Consider the following 22,695-nt stretch of genomic DNA (forward strand, 5'->3'; position numbering starts at 1 on the left):
TAGAGGCCAACATCAAGTGCCTGGAGGAGGTAGTGCTGCCCTGGATCAAGAGGGTGGCTGCTGGAAGACCTTATGTCTGGCAACAGGATTCTGCACCATGCCACACAAGCAGGAAAACCCAGTCATGGCTGTCAGATAATTTCTGCAACCACATCACCTGTAACATCTGACCACCTAACTCCTCACGCTATAACTCCCTTGATTATTATGTGTGGGGTACAGTTGAGTGAGAGACAAACAAAACTCCTTGTAACACCAAAGATGAACTGAAGGCAAGGATTATGGCAGTATTCACCAACTTAAACAAAGAAACCATCCAGAAGAATTGCAGGAGATTCCGAAGTCGTCGGGAGGCCATGGTTGAAGCCAATGGCAATTTTATTGAATAAATTTACTCTTTAGTATTTCAAGATATTTTTATGTAATTTTGGTAAATATATCTGTTAAAATGAGATGTCAGTGTAATTTTCATTTTTGCATAATTTAGACGACAATTTATTCACTGCACCCTGTGTATATATATATATATATATATATATATATATATATACACATACACACACAGATATACATACATACATACATACATACATACATACATACATACATACATACATACATACACACACACATACATCATATATATAAATATACTTATATGTATATGTGTGTGTGTGTGTGTATGTATATATGTATGTATGTATGTATGTATGTATGTATGGAAGGATGGATGGATGGATAGGTGGACAGATGGATGGATGTAATCCTAATGCATGGTACCTTAGGTAAGTTTTCTACTATAGATCTGAGTTAGCCAAAGCCTTGTGAGTGGATTTGGTGGTCAGAAACTGAAAGAATCCTGTTATGTATGTGTGTGTGTGTGTGTGTGTGTGTGTGTGTGTGTGTGTGTGTGTGTGTGCATGGAGATATAGGGGCAGGGGTCTTGTTTCAACATCACGTGATAGTTGAAATGAGTGTCACCATCATGCAACTGAAGTCCTTCATTTCAAAACTTTCATGAAAATCTCTCTGACCATAAGGAAATTTATATTAGTGTTCTTGGAAATGGAAGAAGGTCAGTGACAAGAAGGACATCCATCTGTCACAAGAAACTCTGTCTAACCCATACAAGTATGGAAAAGTGGAAGTTAAAACAATGATGATGATTATTATTATCATAATCACACACACACACAACACACACACACACACACACACACACACACACACACACATCCATTAGTTTATAAAGTGATTAATCTACCTAATCATCTGTTTAGATAATTATTTTTATATATTTTACTATCTCCAAAAATAAATTGTATTTCTTCTTTGTATGTTGTATATATAGATTCATTACATAAAGCAAGTTGCTTGCTTGCTTACTTAGAAACAGGTTTTATTTGATATGAAAATCTGTCTGTGTTCATAAAAGTTAAAGTACTCAGCAATGAAAACGTCTGTAAAGAGATAAAATTTCCATTGAAAGTAAAAAAAAGAAATATTTTCCTGCACAAGCATCCACTCATGTTTCCAGCATGTATCACCTACACCAACAAGTTATGTATGTGTTTATGCGTCTGTGCACATACGTGTGTGTGTTATTAGCTATATGTTCAGAAACATAAAATTGCATATTGCTTATATTACCAAAGTAATGACCATAGATATGCATAGTAAAAATGTAAAATATCTACATCTATTACATATATTATTTTAAAATTTTTATTCTTTTGAATGGTTTAACTCATTAGACTGTGGCTAAGCTGGAACATCACATTCAAGGGATTTGTCATTTATAATGACTCCAGGACTTTGATGCTTATTTTATCAGTCTTTTATAGAACGTGGCAAGTTGGTCTATGCATAAAGGTTGAAACCTTAGTGGCATTTTTATTTTTGTTCAACATACAAATTTTGTTTATTACATGTTAATATATACACACATGCTCAGAGAGAGAGAGAGAGATACACGTACACACATGTGTGTGTGTATGTGTGTATGTATATATATATATATATATATATATATATATATGTATATATAATCATTATTGTTTTAACATTTACTTTTCCATACTTGCATGGGTTACGTGAGAGTACATTGGGTCCAAGGATGATATCGCACTCCAATGTCTGTTTTGGCATGGTGTCTATAGCTGGATGCCCTTCTTAATGCCAACCACTTTACAGAGTATACTGGGTGCATTTCCCATGGCACCAACAGTCGTGAGGTTGCCATGAGGTTAATTTAGTCTAAATTACCCACAGACTAAGACTACAACAAGACTAAATTACCTTCAGACTAAGACTACAATAGAAAGGCTGGCAGCTTTATGCTAGGTGATGAAAAGTTAGAGTATGAAAGAAGATCCTAGAACAGGTTTCATGGCTGCTCAGGTTATATATAACAACATACACACATACACTCATTTTAAGCAGGAATAATACTAGAATGAAATGGTTACTATTGAAGGCAGTGTACCATTATAGCCAAAGCATCATTGGTTTAAAGAAATTAAAAACTAAGAAGTCACTGAAACACATTTTCATATCTGCCACCAAAACATCCTAATGCTTTCATTTAGCTGGGATCTATTTAACTTTTCTTCACCAAATGGTTTTACATGTAAAACTATTGAGGGCATTCAACATGGTACTTGTGTGATCTCTAAAAGCCAGTATTTAGAAATTGAAAATTTCAAAGGTGACAAAAGAACACATAGGGAACTCAGCTATCTTAAATGTAACTAGTTCAACTAGCAGCAGCAGCAGTAGTAGTAGTAGCAGTAGTAGTAGTAATAGTAGTAGTAGTAGTAGTAGTAGTAGTAGTAGTAGCAGCAGCAGCAGCAGCAGCAGCAGCAAAAGAAGGAAAGAATGTGAACAAAGAAATCAAAAGAAACAACTAGAACTGGGTCAAAAAGAATTAGAACAAAAAGAATCAGAAGAAATTGGATAAGAACAAGAAGAAGAAGAAGTACAAAAATAACAACAACCAGTAGAAGAACAAGAAAAATTTCAACAACAAGATTTGGTGGTGGGCTGACAGAATTGTTTGCAATCCAGGCAAAATGTTTATAGCAGCATTTCATCTGTCCTCACATTTGGAGTTCAAATTCCGCTGAGGTCGACTTTGCCTTTGATCCTTTCAGGGTCATTAAAATAAGTACCAGTTATGCACTGGGGTCAATGTAATTGACTTATCCTCTCCCCCAAAATTACTGGTCTTGTGCAAAAATTTCAATCTATTATTCTGTTTGACCATTTAAATGCTCTACCTAATTTCACATATATGTACTCAAAACTACCAATATATATGCATATTTATACAACCCTCAACGTCGTAAGCGACGGAGTGCCAACAACAACAACAACAGCAACAACAAGGGCATACAATCTTACAAACAGGTGACATATATTTTCTAAAGGTTTTCAAGGAACAGCAGGCTTAGTTTATGCAAAAGTTGTGCATTTACAACATATTGGATGCATTGTGCAAAAGCTACAAATGTATGTACATAATAAGCATTATTATTGACATTTTCTGTAAAAGTTTCTGAAGAACAACATTTTCTGAAGAGCAACAAATTTTGACCTTCTGAAATTTCAATTACTTTTGTTTTTCACTCTGCTTAAGTCAAGAAATACATACATGCAATGTAATAAGTAAATAGGTTGTAATTGAATACAGGCTACTTTTCAGTAAGTTAAATATATAAAAAGTAATAGTGGAATATAGTGAAATATATGAGGTAGAATAATTAATAGTGGAATAAATATAAATACATATAATGTATTAAGTATATATTGATGACATATGGTATTACCAACGAGAAAAAGAAGAAAATTAATTTGATCATCAGGATTTAAGAACATAAAAAAGTATTAGTCGAACATTATGAGACAAAGAAGTCAGCAGAATGTACTATCAAATAAACAAAATAAAGGGAACAATTCTAGTCTTTGTCAAATAATTTAGAGCCTGTATCGAATGATTTAGAAAGCAAATCCTGTAAAGTTGAACAAATTCAGCAGCTTTCAAATGTGTATGCATTCCTCACACACAAAGAAAGTTTATACACAAATACACATAACATATTATACATATTGACACATATTCACAAGGAGACACAACACACATATACATATGCATGTGCATATAAATGACCAACCTGTCTTTTAAGGAATATTTAAAGAACATTATCCACTGTATCCTTCGCTTTTCAAAACATAGAAGCAAGTAATGTGAGAGAATTTGGCTAGTATTTCTAGCACTTTGAATAACCATGCCTAAATCAACATATCACATGGGTTGAATATTTTTTCTGAGACCATATTTTCCAGCTGGATATGCTTCCTGACACCAACTCTTTTGGTCATTGTATACAACATGCAGGGAAATAGTAGGACTATTCTAAAACCAGGATACACAGGCTGTGTCATAAGAAGCTTGCTTCTCAACCACATGATTCTGGGTTCAGTCCCACTACATGACACCTTGGGTAAGTGTCTTCCACTATAGCCTTGGGCCAACCAAAGCTTTGTAAGTAGATTTGGTAGACAGAAACTGAAAGAAGCCTGTTGTGTGTGTGTGTGTGTATGTATATATATATATATATATATATATATATACATACACAAAAGGGCAAAAGAAAAAAATATCTATGCCAGTATGCTGAAAAATAAACTTTAGATCATCTAACCACATACAATATTTTTTACTATAAATACACAGCATGCTGAAATGAGGAAAGTTAGCTAACAGGAATGTTTAAAATTCGTTATTCCTGAATCGGTCCGATTTCTGGCTTAATCCAAAAGGATTCTTCCTTCATCAGCGAGAAACATGATAAGAATAAATGGAATACATATACCCATGGATAAAGCAGATGTGAAGTCATGAGTACATTAAGTACCCCAAATATATCTAAACAGAAATTCTGTAGCAAGCCTCAGCATGTATTGACAGTCAGGAAAACTCATGTAAAGTGGTTATCAGTCCCAAAGTGAATGGAAATAAATTTACTTCTAATATAAGGATAAAATTTTTCAAAATAAATTTTATCAGCGGCCAGCATATTAAAATACTTTCTAAGGTGAAAATTATAAACAATTATAAATAAGGGCAAAAGAAAAAAATTTTCTATGCCAATATGCTGAAAAATAGACTTTAGATCATCTAACCACATACAATATTTTTCACTATAAATACACTGCATGCTCAAACGAGGAAAGCAAGCTAACAGAAATTTTTAAAATTCGTTATTCCCAAATCAGCCCGATTTCTGGATTAATCCAAAAGGATTATACATATGAATATATATAAATATGATTAAAGAAAAATGGAGAGTTGATAAGGATATCAAATTAATTTATTAACATACTGCCAAAATAAGGCCTACATATGTTTCAATTCAATCCAATATATAATTGCAAATTCAAAGATTGGAATAAATCTAAAGATTAGAATAAAATAGCATTTTGAATAACATTGGGGAGAATCTCATCAGAGCGAGAGTACAATAGAAATAGTTACATGTTGATGGATTGGATTTTATCAATAGACTAAGAAAATTAAGAAATACATATCTATTGTATGTATGTGTATGCTAATAATTTTTTAAAATGACATTAAAAAATAAAAATAAAGTATAAGGGTAAAAAATATAAATAAAAACCAAATAATAATAAATGTATGATATAAAGTAAAATTTAAAATAAAACCATTATCTATGTAAATTTATGTTGGTTTACATAATCAATGTATATTATTGCCTATGTATTTATTATTATAAAATCTTAGCAAATCAGATTGATTTGTCTATGTGTGTGTGTGTGTAGTTTAATTTGAAGAGGATAGCCGTTAAAAGTCTGTATTATTTATATATCTGTATATATCCTAGTATTAACGCGTAGCATATGTATATGTATTTGTTTATATATATCAGTTGTATGTATGTGTGTGCATGAGTATAAAAATATCATTAGACATTTGATAACACAAGCAGCCCTTCCTGTTTGTTTTCACTGTCCTATTTGTGTTACCAATTTTGACCCTCCGCAAAATCCCAAATTTTATTTAATTTGCTTTGCGGAAGCAACTGTTTTATTGAAAGCATATATATTGTTGTTAAATGCTCAAAATACGAGGGTAGAAAAACAGCTAACAACTGAAGAAGGGTCGTTCTTTATGTTGTTTGTCTTGTTTCTCATTTGTGTCTTTTGTTGTTCGAAAAATAGTTCATATTACATGTACTCATACGTTGTATTTTTTTGTTGTACACATTTCATGATGTCCTGTGGCCACATATGCATATATATATATATGTGCACAGATGTAAGCATGTACATATACATATGTATATATGCATATATATATATATATATATATATATATATATATATATATATATATATATATGGGTAGCGCATTAAGTTTGAGAAATGTTTGCAGGTTGTAGGTACTGTTTTGCTTATGAATTCTTCCAATTGCAAGTTTTCTTTTCAGGTACACGACACTGCTTTTCCCCTTCCCAGGCTACAGGCCCACACCCCCAACACCCATACTGTTAGGATTGGCACTCTCAACGTCGGCACGCTGAAAGGTAGATCTGGTGAAATTGTTGAGATGCTTGAACGGAGACGCGTAGATATGTGCTGCATCCAGGAAGTAAGATGGAGAGGAGGTTCTGCGAGGTTCCTCACAGGCAAAGAACACAGGTACAAGATTTTCTGGGCAGGGAACACTGACGGGGTCGGGGGCGTAGGAATACTTCTAGCGGAGAAATGGGTGGATAAGGTAATCGAGGTCGTTAGAGTAAGTGACAGAGTACTTAAGATCAGACTAGTGCTTCATCATAGATTAGCTACTGTCATCTCAGCCTATGCACCTCAACCGGGGCTACCAGATGGTCTGAAAGACCAATTCTATGACACCCTCTTGCAAACTACCTCGTCGACGAGTGACAGGGACCTTCTCTTTGTGGCTGGAGACTTCAACGGTCATGTCGGACGTCGTGCTGGAGGCTTCCATGGCATACATGGAGGCTATGGCTTCGGTTCCCGCAACGAGGAGGGAACCAGACTGCTGGAGTTCTGTGATGCAACCGATCTTATGGTCTGCAATACCAACTTCAGGAAACCTGCCAGTCACCTAGTCACCTACCGCTCCGGCAGACACTCTAGCCAAATCGACTACATCCTCGCCACAAATACGGAAAGAGGGCGGCTTATAAATGCCAAAACCTACCCTGGCGAAGAATGTACCCCATAACATAGATTAGTAGTTAGCGACTTTGGGATCAAGGCAAAATGGGTGCCCAGAATTAGACAGGCTTGGAGGAGAAGGGTGTGGAAGCTTAAAGACCCTGCAAACGGACAGAGACTTAGAGACAAGTTACTTGAAGCATTTAACGAAATAGAAGGGGATATAGCATCATACAACGTGGAAGACAATTGGAGATTTCTGCGGAACAACCTGTTGAAAGCCACCGACCAGATTTGTGGGTGGTGTAAGGTCCCCTCCCAACCCAGAGTAATGTGGTGGTGGAACAAGGAGGTAGACAGGGCTATTAGACAAAAGAAACAGGCTTGGAAGGACTGGAAGAACGGTGGTAGCAGGGAATTGTACCAATGTGCCAGAAGGGAGGCTAGGCGACAGGTTTATTTAGCCAGAGGGGAAGCAGATAAGGAAAGATTTGCCAATGTTCTGCGCCGTGAGGACCAAAGACTCGAGGTATTTCGTGTTGCAAGACAGTGTAGGAGAGAGAATAGTGATGTTGTAGGAGAGAAATGTGTTCGCATGGATGATGGTACGCTTGCATTAAATGAGGATGCAAAGAAAGAGGTCTGGAGATGCCACTACGATAGATTGCTTAATAAAGAGAATGAATGGGAGAAAGAGAGCCTGCCGTATGTCGACCCAATAGAGGGACCAGCTATCCGAGTTGATAGTACCAGGGTAGATAAAGCAATTAAGAGTATGAAGACCGGGAAAGCCCCCGGCCCATCAGGAATCACTGCAGAGATGCTCAAAATATCTGGCAGTGTTGGCTATAGCCTAGTCACCCGTATTACGAACCAGGTGATACACGAAGGAGTCATACCCAATGACTGGTGTAGCAGCATCATAGTCAACTGCTACAAAGGTAAAGGTGACGCTTTAGATACAAATAATTACAGAGGCATCAAGCTGTTAGATCAGGTTATGAAAGTTACAGAGAGGGTCATAGCCCAACTAATTAGGGAGCGAATCAATTTAGATGAGATGCAGTTTGGGTTCGTGCCAGGTAAAAGCACTACTGATGCCTTATTTCTAGTGAGACAGTTGCAGGAGAAATACCTAGCTAAGGATAAACCTCTGTACCTGGCTTTCGTTGACATGGAGAAAGCCTTTGACAGGGTCCCCCGATCCCTTATCTGGTGGTCAATGAGGAAACTTGGGATAGAAGAATGGTTAGTGAGAGCTGTGCGAGCCATGTACAGAGATGCTGCCAGTAAGGTGAGGGTTGGAAATGAGTACAGCAATGAATTCCGGGTAGAGGTAGGGGTCCACCAAGGTTCTGTCCTCAGCCCCCTCTTATTTATCATAGTCCTCCAGGCAATCACAGAGGAGTTCAAGACAGGTTGCTCCTGGGAGCTCCTCTATGCTGATGACCTTGCCCTAATTGCGGAGTCACTATCAGAACTAGAGGAGAAGTTTCAGGTGTGGAAGCAAGGTCTAGAATTGAAGGGCCTTAGAGTCAACCTAGCCAAAACCAAAATCCTAATAAGTAGGAAGGTAGATAAAACACAAACCCCTTCAGGTAGATGGCCCTGCTCAGTATGTAGAAAAGGAGTAGGTAGACACTCTATAAGATGTACCCGGTGCAAGCTATGGACACATAAGAGGTGCAGCAACATCAAAGGCAGGTTAACTAGCAAGTTAGTTTTTGTTTGTGGCAGATGTTCAGGTGCAATAAAGACTGTAAACAAACAGGAAACAACTTCTATCTCATTCCAGGGTGAAAAACTAGAGGTAGTCGATAGCTTCTGCTATCTGGGCGACCAAGTTAGTAGTGGGGGTGGGTGCGCTGAAAGTGTAGCTGCTAGAATAAGAATAGCCTGGGCAAAGTTTAGAGAGCTCTTACCCCTGCTGGCGACAAAGGGACTCTCACTCAGAGTAAACGGCAGACTGTATGACGCATGCGTACGAACAACCATGCTACATGGCAGTGAAACATGGGCTGTAACTGCTGAGGACATACGTAAGCTCGCAAGGAATGAAGCCAGTATGCTCCGTTGGATGTGTAATGTCAATGTGAATACCCGTCAGAGTGTAAGTATCTTGAGAGAAAAGCTGAACATTAGAAGCATCAGTTGTGGCGTGCAAGAGAGACGATTGTGCTGGTATGGACATGTGGTGAGAATGGATGAGGATAGCTGCGTGAAAAAGTGCCACACCCTAACAGTTGAGGGAACCCGTGGAAGAGGTAGGCCCAGGAAGACCTGGGCTGAGGTGGTGAGGCAAGACCTTCGTACATTGGGCCTCACCGAGGCGATGACTACTGACCGAGACCTTTGGAAATGTGCTGTGCGTGAGAAGACCGGGCAAGCCAAGTAAGATCGTTGCCAGTACCCCTGGACTGGTTCTTGTGCGGGTGGCACATGAGATGCACCATTTTGAGTGTGGCCGTTGCCAGTACCACCTGACTGGCTCCTGTAGGATTTTCGAGCGAGATCGTTGCCAGTGCCCCTGGACTGGCTTGTGCGGGTGGCACATAAAAGACACCATTTCGAGCGGTTGGCGTTAGGAAGGGCATCCAGCTGTAGAAACTCTGCCAAATCAGACTGGAGCCTGGTGTTGCCATCCGGTTTCACCAGTCCTCAGTCAAATCGTCCAACCCATGCTAGCATGGAAAGCGGACGTTAAACGATGATGATGATGATATATATATATATATATATATATGTCGCTGACCACAACATTCAAATTTTTTTTCTCTGTGTTTTTCTCCTTGTTTTCTCCTTATTCTTTCTGTTGAAGAGCGTAACTCGAAATGTTAAAGACTTTCTCTATTCCCGAGCGTTAAACTAATACATCCTTTTATTGTTTACACCACCTGTCCTCGTCTGTCGTTGTTTTTTTCGTAAATTCTCCCATATATATATATATATATTTATCAACATATTGATGGCAGACCTCGTCAGAGTAATGCGAAATGTCTCCTGCATGTGCGACCCTACAGAATTAAAGAGACATATACAACATTTCGTCCACTGCATGCAGTTCTCAGGTTACAGCCATAAAGAAAGGATCAGGGTATACAAAGGAGCTATGAAGAAGTTTGAAACAATCAAACGCAACGATAGGAATGGGATTTGCCCACTCTATAGGAGCAAATCATGGAACACCATAGAAAGGACTAAGAAGAAAATAGGGAAGGCAAGCTCATGGTACGATAGCCACAAGTACCAGAGCGTCATGTTCGTCGACACCACCCCTAGAGGCGAACTGGCGTACCACTTTAGAAGGGCCCTAGACAAACTTAAGCTAAGAATTAAGGTTGTTGAAAGGCCAGGCAACCCTATTAAATCCCTTATCAGTAGAACATACCCTTTCAGTAGAACCCCCTGCACTGATAGGAACTGTATCGTATGTAGATTTAGCCCACAAACGAACTGCAAAACCAGAAATGTGGTCTATAGTATAAGATGTACGGAGGGACGATGCAGAAATAAGACAATGACATATGTAGGCGAAACAGCAAGGAGCATAGGGGAGCGGGCAAACGAACATTGGAGGGAACTTAAGGAAGGGAAGAACTCATCAGTTCTGTACCAGCACGCTGAGCAAGAACATAGAGGCTCAATCAACAACATAGAAATTAAAATCTTATCTACACATAGCAGTGATGCAGCACTTAGACAAATTACTGAAGCTACACACATAATAGAAGAGAAACCTAGCCTGAATAGGAAACTAGAATGGAACACTAACACACACCACTAACAAACCACAAACCACAGCATGTGACAACATGTTACCCATAAACCAATAATAATATGAACAAAGTATAATACAATACATAGATAAACAAATGGAATTAAATACTACATACGTTAACAAAATTTAATTAAACACAAAAAAAAACAAAAAAAAACAAAGAAAAACAAAAAACACACACACACACACACACATGAACAAATAAATAAATAAAAACAAATACAAACGAACACGTATTAACAGAGTATATAGGTGATACAGACACTCCCCATACACACATGCACTTACAAAAGACAGACACATTGAAAGACACACATGCGTAGACACATACAATAGGAATACAAAATACAAAATGGCTGATATTTAGCAAGGTGAGACACACATAAGAAGGAAGGAAACAAAGGACCACTGATGAGGTCACAGAAGTGTGACGAAAGAACTCTGGCCGAAATAAGATTAAGATTAATGTAATATAAAGCTGAAGCAAATTAACACCAAATATACAGTGCGTGTGTTTTTATTGGCTAAAGTGGCAATATGACCATCCCCAAGTACAACAACATATATATATATATATATATATATATATATATATATATACATATATATGTATGTATATATGTATATATTTATGTGTGTGTGTCTTTGTGTCTGTGTTTCCCCCACCACCACCACCGCCACCATCGCTTAAGAACCAATGTTGCTGCGTTTATGTCCTGGTATCTAGCGGTTTGGCAAAAGAGACTGATAGAATAAGTACTGGGCTTACAAAGAATAAGTCCTGAGGTGTCAATTCGCTCCACTAAAAAACATTACAAGGCGATACTCCAGCATGGCTACAGTGAAATGACTGAAACAAGTAAAAGAATAAAAGAATTGTAAAATAATCATACAGAAGCTCCTTCATTAAAAGAATCTGAACGAAGAAAGTCCCAGTTATATACACGGCTCAACTGAATTGATTAAATTTTTTTCCCAACATATTTGGGGCTTTCAGCTAAATTTAGAAATCAACCAACAATTTGAAAAAAAAAAGTATAGAAAGGTAATAAGCATAGCTGTGTGGTGAGAAGTTTGCTTAACATCTACATGGTTTTGGGTTTAGTCCCATTGCATGGCACTTTAGGTGAGTATGTTCAACAAAAGTTCTGGGCCTACCAAAGCCTTGTGTTTGGATTTGGTGGATGAAAACTGAAAGAAGCTTAGTGTGTGTGTGTGTGTGTGTGTGTGTGTGTGTGTGTGTGTGTGTGTGTGTGTGTGTGTGTGTGTGTGTGTGTGTGTGTGTGTGTGTGTGTGTGTGTTAGTTGCCTAGTGGTTAGAGATGTTCTGCTCACAATCATAATGTTGTGGGTTCAACTCCCAGACCAAGTGGCATATTGTGTTGTGTCCTTGAGCAAAGCACTTCATTTCACATTGCGCTGCTCCAGTCTACTCAGCTGAAAATGAGGATCAGCTGAGGGTTGGTACAGCTCTCTCTCTCTCTCTCTCTCTCTCTCTCTCTCTCCAACTGTCATTCCGGATGTGCTGCTGAGTCAAAATGTAGGAGAGTCAAAATGATGTTTGTCTGCTTGCGACTACACAGGCACCTAAAACAATTAGTAAAAGTATAGTACATTACCAAGCCTTACTCATTTGTGGATGATAGCTAGCTCTAGTGCATAGAATGATGTGGAGGAAGGTGAGAAGGAGGAGGTGTGGTGGTGGTGGTGGTGGTCAGGGAGGAGAGGAAGAGAACAAGGGGGATAAAGTTAATGACTTGTGTGTGTGTGTGTGTGTGTGTGTGTGTGTGTGTGTGTGCGCAAAATGTGTAAATGTTGATAATCAGGGCAAAACTGATGAGGGTGATAACGTTAGGAATTTATGACAATGCTAGGAACTATGATAACAAAGTGGAAACTAATGGCAGTAGCAGTAGTGGTGGTGGTGGTGGTGGTGATAGTAAGGGGGCAATAGTGGTGTTGTTGGTGGTGATTGTAGTAGTGGTAGGAGGATGTTGGCTTTGGAGGTATTAGTATTGCTGCTGGTGGGGGACAGTGTTGTTGCTGTTGTTGATGATAGTAATAGTGGGGGGGGGGGTATTGCTGGTACTGATACCAGTGTTTATGGTGATGGTCATGTTCATGGTGGCGCTGGTGATGACAGCAGTCATAATGGTGAAAATTCTTCCTGTTCATTTCTAAACTGTTTCAGCATTAACATTCCTATGTGTGGAAGGTCAAAGGTTGTTGCTATGTCATTCTATTTTAGACCCAACCCCTCCCACCAATCTGAACTAATACCTTAACACTTGTTCTCCAACTCTTAAAAAAAAATCTCTGGGAGTGACCATTTTTTTTTCAAGAGCAAATAAACAATCCTTATTGTTTTTAGACAGGACTGTAGTTAAATAATGTCAACTTTTACAGCCCACACAGCACTTACTTAATACCATCCTTGTGGCCATGATCACCAAATCCACCACCACCACTACCACTATAACTGAAAGAGCTACCCTCATCGTTATCATCGACATGACCATTACAAACTAAGAGGGGAGCCTGTAAAAGAATGCTTGAACTACCAGAAATACTGCTAAATCTCCCTCAAACAATGACCTACCATCTTTAAAAATTGAAGCTATGGATAATGTGATCCAGGGATCATTACACATAGAGAAAAGACAGAAAGGTCATGGTTGGAATGCCTTTGACCACAGGTCTGCTCTGTTATAGTTGATTTGAAACAAATTCTCAACAACAGTATCAGCATTACCATTATTCCACCTCCATTAGCCCTTTTGTTACCATATTTCTGAATAAATACACTGCATTCATTTCAATTAATTTTCAAAATAATGAAGAATTTAGTAAAATAACTGGCATTGCTAAGTTGGTGTTTAAAATTCTTAACATAATGAAGGAATTTAGAAAAATAACTTTGTCGTTAATTAGCTGGTATGTAGAACAACTTCATATGAAGGTTTGGTGTGAGCTGTTAATTCAAATCACTTTAACCCTTTTTTTAACCACATTTCTAATAAAACATCAATTCACTTCAATTAGTTTTTAAAATAATAATTTGGTACAATAACTTTGTCATTAATAAGCTGGTATTTGGAACATAAATTAATTTGAAATTTTGATGAAAAGTTTTGATTTAGATCACTTTAACCCTTTTGTTACCATATTTCTAATAAAATACATCAGTTCACTTCAATTGGTTTTTTAAATGATGAAGACTTTGGCAAAATAACTTAATAAGATAGTGTTTGGAACATAAATTAGTATGAAATTTTGATGAAATTTTTTTTTTATTTAGAGCAATTTTCAACAGGAAGTTTGTATTATAGAATAAGGGACAGTCTGAGGCAGGCTGGTATCAAAAGAGTTAGCATCACTAGAAATGCTATCCTTACCATCACTACACTAACATCACTGCCACCTCAGCCAATATATGCCACCAATCAGCTGACACCTCGACCAATAAATATCACCAATCAGCTTCCTCCACAACAACCACGCTTCTGCCTCAGCCACCATCTCAATCAACTTTACCATCAGCACAGCCACAAATGCAAATGTCATGACAGTATCATCCCTATAACCACTATTACCAACATAACTATCATTACTTGTGTTTGTCCTGATATTGCTTAACAACTGGTGTTGGTTGCCTAATGCCCCAGTAACTTAGCAGTTCAGCAAAAGACTGATAGAGTAAGTGCCAGATTTAAACTAAGTAATGGCTTCAATTTTTTTTCAACAAACCTATCCTACAAGACAGTGCTCCTGCACGGTTGTAGTCCAATGACTGAAAACATCAAAGGAATAAAAGAATACATAAATAAACTATGGACAAATGTTTTCTACTGTCTAGACCCAAGCTGACCAAAGCTTTGTGAGTGGATTTAGTAAATAGAAACTGAAAGAAGCCTGTCATGTGTGTGTGTGTGTGTGTGTGTGTGTGTGTGTGTGTTTCTGCTTATCTCTCACCTCTGCATGGCAACTAGTGTTGGTTTGTTTATGCCCCCAAGACTTAGCAGTTCAGCAAAGAACCTGATAGAGTAAGTACCAAGCTTAAAAGAAAGGACTGGAGTCTATTTATTTAGCTAAGCCCTTCAAAGTAGTGCCCCAGTATGGCCACAGTCCAATGACTGAAACAAGTAAAAGATAAAAGATGAAAGGACTAATTTGTTTCTAATAAGATTGTCCTTTACTATAACATAAAACAGATCATTAATTTAACATTAGGAAGAAGAATAAGACATCATTGCCTTTGGTATAGCCATTTCCTCAAGACATTTTTCTATATTTTTCTATGTTTTCCTGTTATTATGCGTCATCTTCCTGATACAACATTCTTTGTTAAGAAAGACATTCTTTAAATTTGTAAGGGAGTGGATACTGGTGATGCTTTCAGCTGGGAAATATGATTTTGACACAATATTAAGGTACAAGCATGGCTGTGTGGTTAAGAAGCTTGCTTCTCAATTTATTTGGTTTTGGGTTCAGTTCTACAGTGCAACACCTTAGGCGAGTGTTTTGTATGATAGCCTTAGCTGACCAAAGCTTTGGGAATGGATTTGGTAGATAGAAACGGAAAGAAGCTCATCATTATCACCATCATCCCTTAATGTCCATTTTCTATGCTGGCATGGGTGGGCTGGTATGTATGTATATATATATATAGTTCAAAAAAAACAATAACAAAAAAACAAAAAAACAACAAGGTGAGGACGTGATATGGATAGTATTATTGGACGCTCAGGAAAGGAAAGAGATATATATATGCATGCATGTGTGGATGTAGGTGTGTGTGTATGAGTGTGTAAGTGCATGTGTTTGTGTGTGCGTGTGTGCATATGTTAGGGAGTGCATTATTATTTCCTTGTTTTGATATTATGTGGTATTTGTAAATGAGTATCACTGACATACAAGTAGTGTCCTTTATTTCCAATTGTCCATAAAAAACATGCCTGGCCATGGGAAGGAAATAGTACCTTGTTTCAAAGCAGATGAGAGATGGTAACTGGAAGAGCATCCAACGTTAGAAAATCTGTCTCAACAAAATCCATTTAAATCATGCAAGCATGAAAAAATGTGGACATTAAAATGATGATTGATATCTATTTCATCATCATCGTTTAACGTCTGCTTTCCATGCTAGCATGGGTTGGACGATTTGACTGAGGACTGGTGAAACCGGATGGCAACACCAGGCCGGATGGCAACACCAGGCCGGATGGCAACACCAGGCCGAATGGCAACACCAGGCCGGATGGCAACACCAGGCCGGATGGCAACACCAGGCTCCAATCTGATTGGAGCCTGGTGTTGCCATCCAGTTTCACCAGTCCTCAGTCAAATCGTCCAACCCATGCTAGCATGGAAAGCGGATGTTAAACGATGATGATGAAATAGATATCAATCATCATTTTAATGTCCACATTTTTTCATGCTTGCAGAAAAAAAAAAAAAAACGTTTTTGGATTTGGTTTGCAAGATTCTTTATTTCAGAAAAAATAAATAAGTAAATGAGTGGAAATTTTACCAGTGAGTGTGTTAAATTATAAGGCACTAAAAGAGAATGACTCTCCCCAGACACAACAGAATATATATATATATATATATATATATATATATACATTCATATATATATATATATATATATATATATATATACATTCATATATATATATATGTAGTGGACCTTGTAGGCATGAAGTGGATTTGATCCACCATAGCCAAATTTCAAGTAACAGTTCAACAGAACTTTTCTTACGGTGGAACAATGGTTTTTTTCTGTGACGGCAGTTTTACATTTGCCAGATTGCCTTAGCTAGGCCGAAATAATGTCTTCACCTCTTGACCCTTCTAACCACTTATAGACCACCAAAAGCTAGAATTCAGATAACAAGTACCACCAACTAAATCCATTGTTCTCAACGATATATCTATCCTTCTGGATAGTTATAAAAACAAGAATCCCCAAGCAAAAATCAGTTAGTTGACTAGTGACAACTCAATCAGTTAGTTAGTGAGTGACAACTCGAGTCAAAGACAGCTACCAACAGTTAGGATGCAGAACGCTAAAATCATGGTCACAAGCAGGCAACAACTAAAGCCAATGGTCAGAGGGAGAAATGAAGTTTACTATCAGCAACTATGAGACATCTTCCCATGACCCTACATCTTTCACTAGCTCTAATTCTGTTCTCCTAGCATACTTGTCTCCTAGCATCTCTTCTGGCTACCTGATGCAGGACCTTGATACTCTCATTCATCCAGGCCTGTTTCTTTGCTCTAATGGCCCTGTCTACCACATCATTCTACCAACATGTTACCCTAGATCTGGATGGAACTTTGCACCAGCCACAGATTTGATCTGTGGCACTCAGCAAGCTGTCCCTCAGGAATTCCCAGTTGCCCTCTATGTAACAAGTCTGTAACTCCTTTTCCTTTTCATTGAATTTCTCAGTTAGTATGTCCCTAAATTTCTGACCATATGAAGGGTCCTTAAGCTTCCAAATCCTTCTTTTCCAGATTGGTATAACTCTTGGTATCCTTCTCGTGTGGAGTAAGTCACTAATGACTAGTCTATGCTGGGGGTTAGAAGCAACCATGCATCTTACTGTTTGGTGAGAATGTAATCAATCTGGCTAGCACAGACACCTGATTGGTAGGTTATCAGGTGGCTAGCTGGCTTCCTGAAGTTCATGTTGCAGATCAAAAGGTTATTTGCATTACAGAACTCCAGTAGCCTTGTTCCCTCTTAGTTTTGGGAGCCAAATCCATGGCCCCCATGCACACCATGTAAGATACCTGGCTGCCATCTGACATGCCCATTGAAATCCTCAGCCACAAAGAGATCATTATCACTCATGTTTGAGTTAGCTTGCAGAAGAATGTTATAAAAGTGGTCCTTCTGTTCATTTGGTAGGCTCACTTGAGGGGCATAGGCAGAGATAATTGTCACTATACTGTTCTGTAAGACTAGCCTAAGCTTAAGCACTCTATCACTCATTCTGGCTACCTCTGTGACCTTATCCACCCATTCCTCAGTAAGAAGTATGCCCACACCACCTACCCCATCACTGTTACTATCCAAGAAGATTTTATACCTATGTGTCTTACCTGTGAGGAACCTAGCTGAAGCTCCTCTTCACCTTACTTCTTGGATGCAACATACATAGGAAGGGTATCCAGCTGTAGAAACTGCCAGACCAGATTGGAGCCTGCTGCAACCGCTGGCTCTCCAGATCTCAGTCGAACCATCCAACCCATGCTAGCATGGAAAACGGACATTAATCGATAATGATGATATGTGTGTGTGTGTGTGTGTGTGTGTGTGTGTGTGTAAACAAATACATACACTGTAATAAAAGACTCTTGCCTAAGGGGCTATGCAGTGGAAGTGAGTCAAAAACTACGTGATTGGTAAGTAAGCTTGTTAACCACACAGCCATACCTGCATACACACACGCACACACACACACACACACACACACACACAGAGTAATAGATACAGGAATACATTTGAGTGTATGTTAACCAGTTAAATAGCTATTGTGCTGTCATTGCCTTGCAGTCTTTTCAGTTAATTCAAAATATTTAATCAGCCATGTTATCATTTTCAAGTTGAATGGATAATAATCCACCCATATTTATTTGTATTCATTAGCAAATGCGTCAAGGAAACAGTCACCACTGTAGTATTATAGTTGTCTGGTACTGTAGTAAATAGTATGATTATATAGTTGCATAAATATAGAATCATATGATATTATAATATAGTTGGATGATAATATGTTATTGTGGTAAGACAATTAGAGCAGTTCATTCATCTGGGAGGGCTGTGTATTCAAATTAGAGCTCATAATAGGGAGAGTCTTTCATGAACTTGCATAAAACCATCTGTTTTGTGCTGATGGTATAAAATGCACTAGTAGACTCTGGAAAGTGAGTAATAGAAAGAGCATCCAGCCATAAAAACCTTATCAAAAAGTGAAGCATAGGATATCTGTTACAGGCTCTGCATCACAAGGTCTAAGAGAGCAATTACTCCAAGTGAGAAGTAATATAGAACTGAGAGCATGCACTCTTTAACCTTCCTGAATGAAACAAGCTCTTTACAGCTGCTAGTGCAATAAAATTAACCTATCTTCCATTGTAAGACAAACACAACAAAGTTGATTGGGGTTTTCTTTTTCTGTTGCTGTGTGCAAGATTGTGGAAACTGTCACAGACAATGACCCATCCAACCCATGGCAGCATAGAAAAACTGATAGAAAATTGACACTGTTGATAATAAGTTGAATAATAAAAATATAGAATAATGTATCGATTGCTTCATGGTAAAGACATGAAAGCTACATAAAAACTGTAACATAAAAATACTTAAACTGATATACCATCCAGCCATAAGGGAGATGCTGTTCGTAATCATAATAAATTTTAAACCATGTAGTTCAACCACACCTCCACCTTTGTTCATCAGTTACTAAATTCACCTCCGCCCCTATCTTTAGTCATTTGTTACTTCACCCTCATACTCTCTTTCTCTCCTATGACCCACTAGCAGTGTCCTCTCTTATACCTTCTTGTACCCTGAGAGTTGCTTTGACACCACATCACTACATTTCTTTTTATCTCCTTCTCATCTACTCTGACCTACTACAATCTTCGATACTGTAAAAGAGAAAGCTGCTTATTAATTAGGTATGTAACAATTACTAAAAGTACTATAAGAAAGCAATTATTAAAGGATTGACCGTCTAGAAATATTTTGATAAATTCATGTTCTAAGAAATTTCCTATAACTTTGATTTCTCAAGCTTATTGAATTTTTTTAACTCCAATTTTTCACAAATTTAAAAATTCATTGCATACACTGCATATAATTCTTCACAGATTTAAATATGCATTGCATTCACTGCGGAGTATTCCATTTTCATTTGCAAAGTCTCTCACTTTCTCTTTAAGTTTTCATTCGCTATTTGGAAAAATGATAGTTTATTCTATTAATGTATAGGTAATGTAGAAACATTGTTTATTGAAGGAAAATTTTTTTAAATACCTGTATAATTTTTGAATGCAGGATAGCTGTGGGAAGAACCTAGAAGTTTTGTCAGTGAGCCTAACTCACTGACAAAACATTTTAAATGTACATTGTGTGGACATGTAATGACACCCTAACCCTTAAAACTAACCCTCCTCTTCATATCATTACGTAGATGCATCGGAACCTCTGTATTTAAGTAGTGCTGTGAAGCTAACGGTTTTTGTGTGTTCTTGAATCTACGATGCAAGTGTTTTTGTTTCAGTACACGATCTCAGATCAAGTCACTTGCTATGCAAGAACATCTCTGTAATTTTTTAAAATCACCGTGGATAAATGCCAGCAATGACCATAGGCTTTCCAATATTTTAATTTCCAAACAGAAACAATTGGGGGCAGGGATTGGGGTTACAAAAAATTCCTAATTTCTCAAATTTTCTTTTTTATAGCATATAAATGTATTTATGGGGGAAAATATTGAAAAACATCAATACATGCGAGAATGATAAAGAAACGAGGAGGGTTGTCTTTGGATGTGCTAGAAACAATAGCCAAATCGCCCTTAAATCACTCACTTTTCCCTCAGAAAATATTAATTTAAAAAGATATTTTTACCAAAGATACTCGTCCCATGGTTTTGAAGTGCAAAAAACAATTGGCCAAAATAGGTCTGGAGTGGGATGATGAGGGAGGGGTGGTGTAAAAAAAAGGAGTTTTCAAAACTTTTTTCAAAGATGCCCCCCCTCCCAACCGCATCATTTCGAAAGCTGTGGCTTTAAAAAAAATGGGGAAAATCCCCCCCCAAATTTCCCCCACAAATTTCTTCATAATCGTAACCTATGTCGTTTGAAAGGGATTTGTATAAATTTTCATTAAAAGATATCCATCTTCCTGAAAGTTACAAGGGAAAAATGTCAGATCATGTGAATTTTCCAAAACTTTTCTATCCACCCCTTCGCAAAAATTCTTTCCTATAAATCCCTATATATTCTGAAGCCACATCAAAGCGGTATTTGTAGAAAATTTTGTTAAAAAGTATCTATTTTTCTGGAGTCGGGGGCGTATACATCTGTAGTAATGCCTTTTTATTTATACAATTTTTTCATGTTTATTTCATTCATTGTTTTCAATGTTCTCTCTCTCACACATGCACACTGCAAAGCTGAAAGATTGGCTGCTGAATTGAAATATTTATGTTGCTTTGAGGTGAAGGTAAAACTTGAAAAAAGATTATGACTGTGATAAAATAATGAAAGCAATATTTACTAAGCAAGTGAGCACTTGTTTACTTTCATTTTATGATATACAGCTATCATGTTTTCTGATTGGGTAAATATGATCAAACTACACCTCTGTAACACTTTTCAAAAACTTTTCTGGAATAAATGAATCACAAAATTAAATTCAGCATGAAAAAGTACATCAATATACCAAATTTGAAAATTTTCACTTAATTTCAAAATTTCAAAATCTGCGACAGCAACAGAAAAGATCTTTCTAGTAGTCTATCCCTTTCATTTTTTGCTTTTCTCATTGTAAACTTCCCCCTTTCTGTATATATTTACCACACTCCCTCTCACTTTCTGTATTGCTGACACTGTGTGTGTGTGTGTGTGTGTGTGTGTGTGGTCTGTGTGTCAGTGTGTGTGCATGTGTGTGCATGTGTGTGCATGTGTGTGTGTGTGTGTGTGTGTGTGTGTGTGTGTGTGTGGTCTGTGTGTCAGTGTGTGTGCATGTGTGTAAGGAATTTCATTAGGGCAACAAAGTAATTTTAGAAAGTTATGTATAAGATAATCTACTTTAATAACATACTTTTGTTAGTAACTATGTTTTTTCTTACAGACACATACACCCACACATGCATGCGCACACGCACGCACACACACACACACACACACACATACACACACGCACACACACACAAACATGCACGTAAACACACATGAACATATATGTATGAACACACACACATGAACACACATATGCACACAGACTCACTTGGTGTGTGATGGGAGTTAAAAATTTAAATTATAAAATTTTTTTTTTTAGTTGTTGCTTAAATCCCAACAATGGACAACCACATCATCATCATAAAACAACCTTTATGGAGAGAAAAATATTGAAAAACATCAATACCTGTCAGAGTGACAAAGAAATAAAGAAGATACAAGGTGGTCATGAGATGTGTTAGAAACACCAGCTAAATTGCCCTTGAATCACACACCTTTTTCTCTGAAAATTATTCTGAAATTATGAACAGAAACAAAATGTAGATCTGGACTGTCTGTATTTTAAACTTATGATTAAAAAAATTTTGCAAAAGGCTGAAATTTTAGTATTTTAAATTTAAATTCATTTTCTGTTTCAAAATAAAGGAAGTGGGGATTGTAATGGTGATTGCTGATTTTAAAAAAATTCTTTTTCAAAATTTCAAGGCTTTTCCTATCGTTTTTAAGTATGAAGTGCAAAAAAAGTATTGGCCAAAATTGGCACTGAGTAAAGGGGTATGTTTTAAAAAATTCATAAATTTTCAACTATTTTTTTTTACCGAAAAGACATCTCCCATTGTTTTTAAGTGCATGGTGAAAAAAAGAATTTTAACAAAACTGGTCCAGAAAGGGACTGGGATTCATAAATTTGCAAAAACATTTTCATAGAAAGCTTCTCCCCATCAT

General features: G+C 37.4%; 1 long non-coding RNA gene across 2 annotated transcripts in view; it reads left to right on the top strand.

Annotated features, from left to right (window-relative positions):
- Window positions 1–22,350, top strand: part of LOC128248378 (uncharacterized) — a 92,050-nt gene extending 69,700 nt beyond the window's left edge. The window contains exons 1-2 of one of the 2 annotated variants that reach the window (XR_008264616.2): window positions 4,213–4,502; window positions 22,070–22,350. This is a non-coding gene — a long non-coding RNA (uncharacterized LOC128248378). Of the gene's footprint in view, window positions 1–4,212; window positions 4,503–22,069 lie in introns of those variants that run through there. The other variant, XR_016242455.1, reaches the window with a different exon arrangement.
- Window positions 22,351–22,695: the final 345 nt, after the last annotated feature.

The sequence above is a fragment of the Octopus bimaculoides genome, chromosome 7 (genome assembly GCF_046866305.1).
Source record: "Octopus bimaculoides isolate indiv1 chromosome 7, ASM4686630v1, whole genome shotgun sequence".
Classification (NCBI taxonomy): domain Eukaryota; kingdom Metazoa; phylum Mollusca; class Cephalopoda; order Octopoda; family Octopodidae; genus Octopus; species Octopus bimaculoides.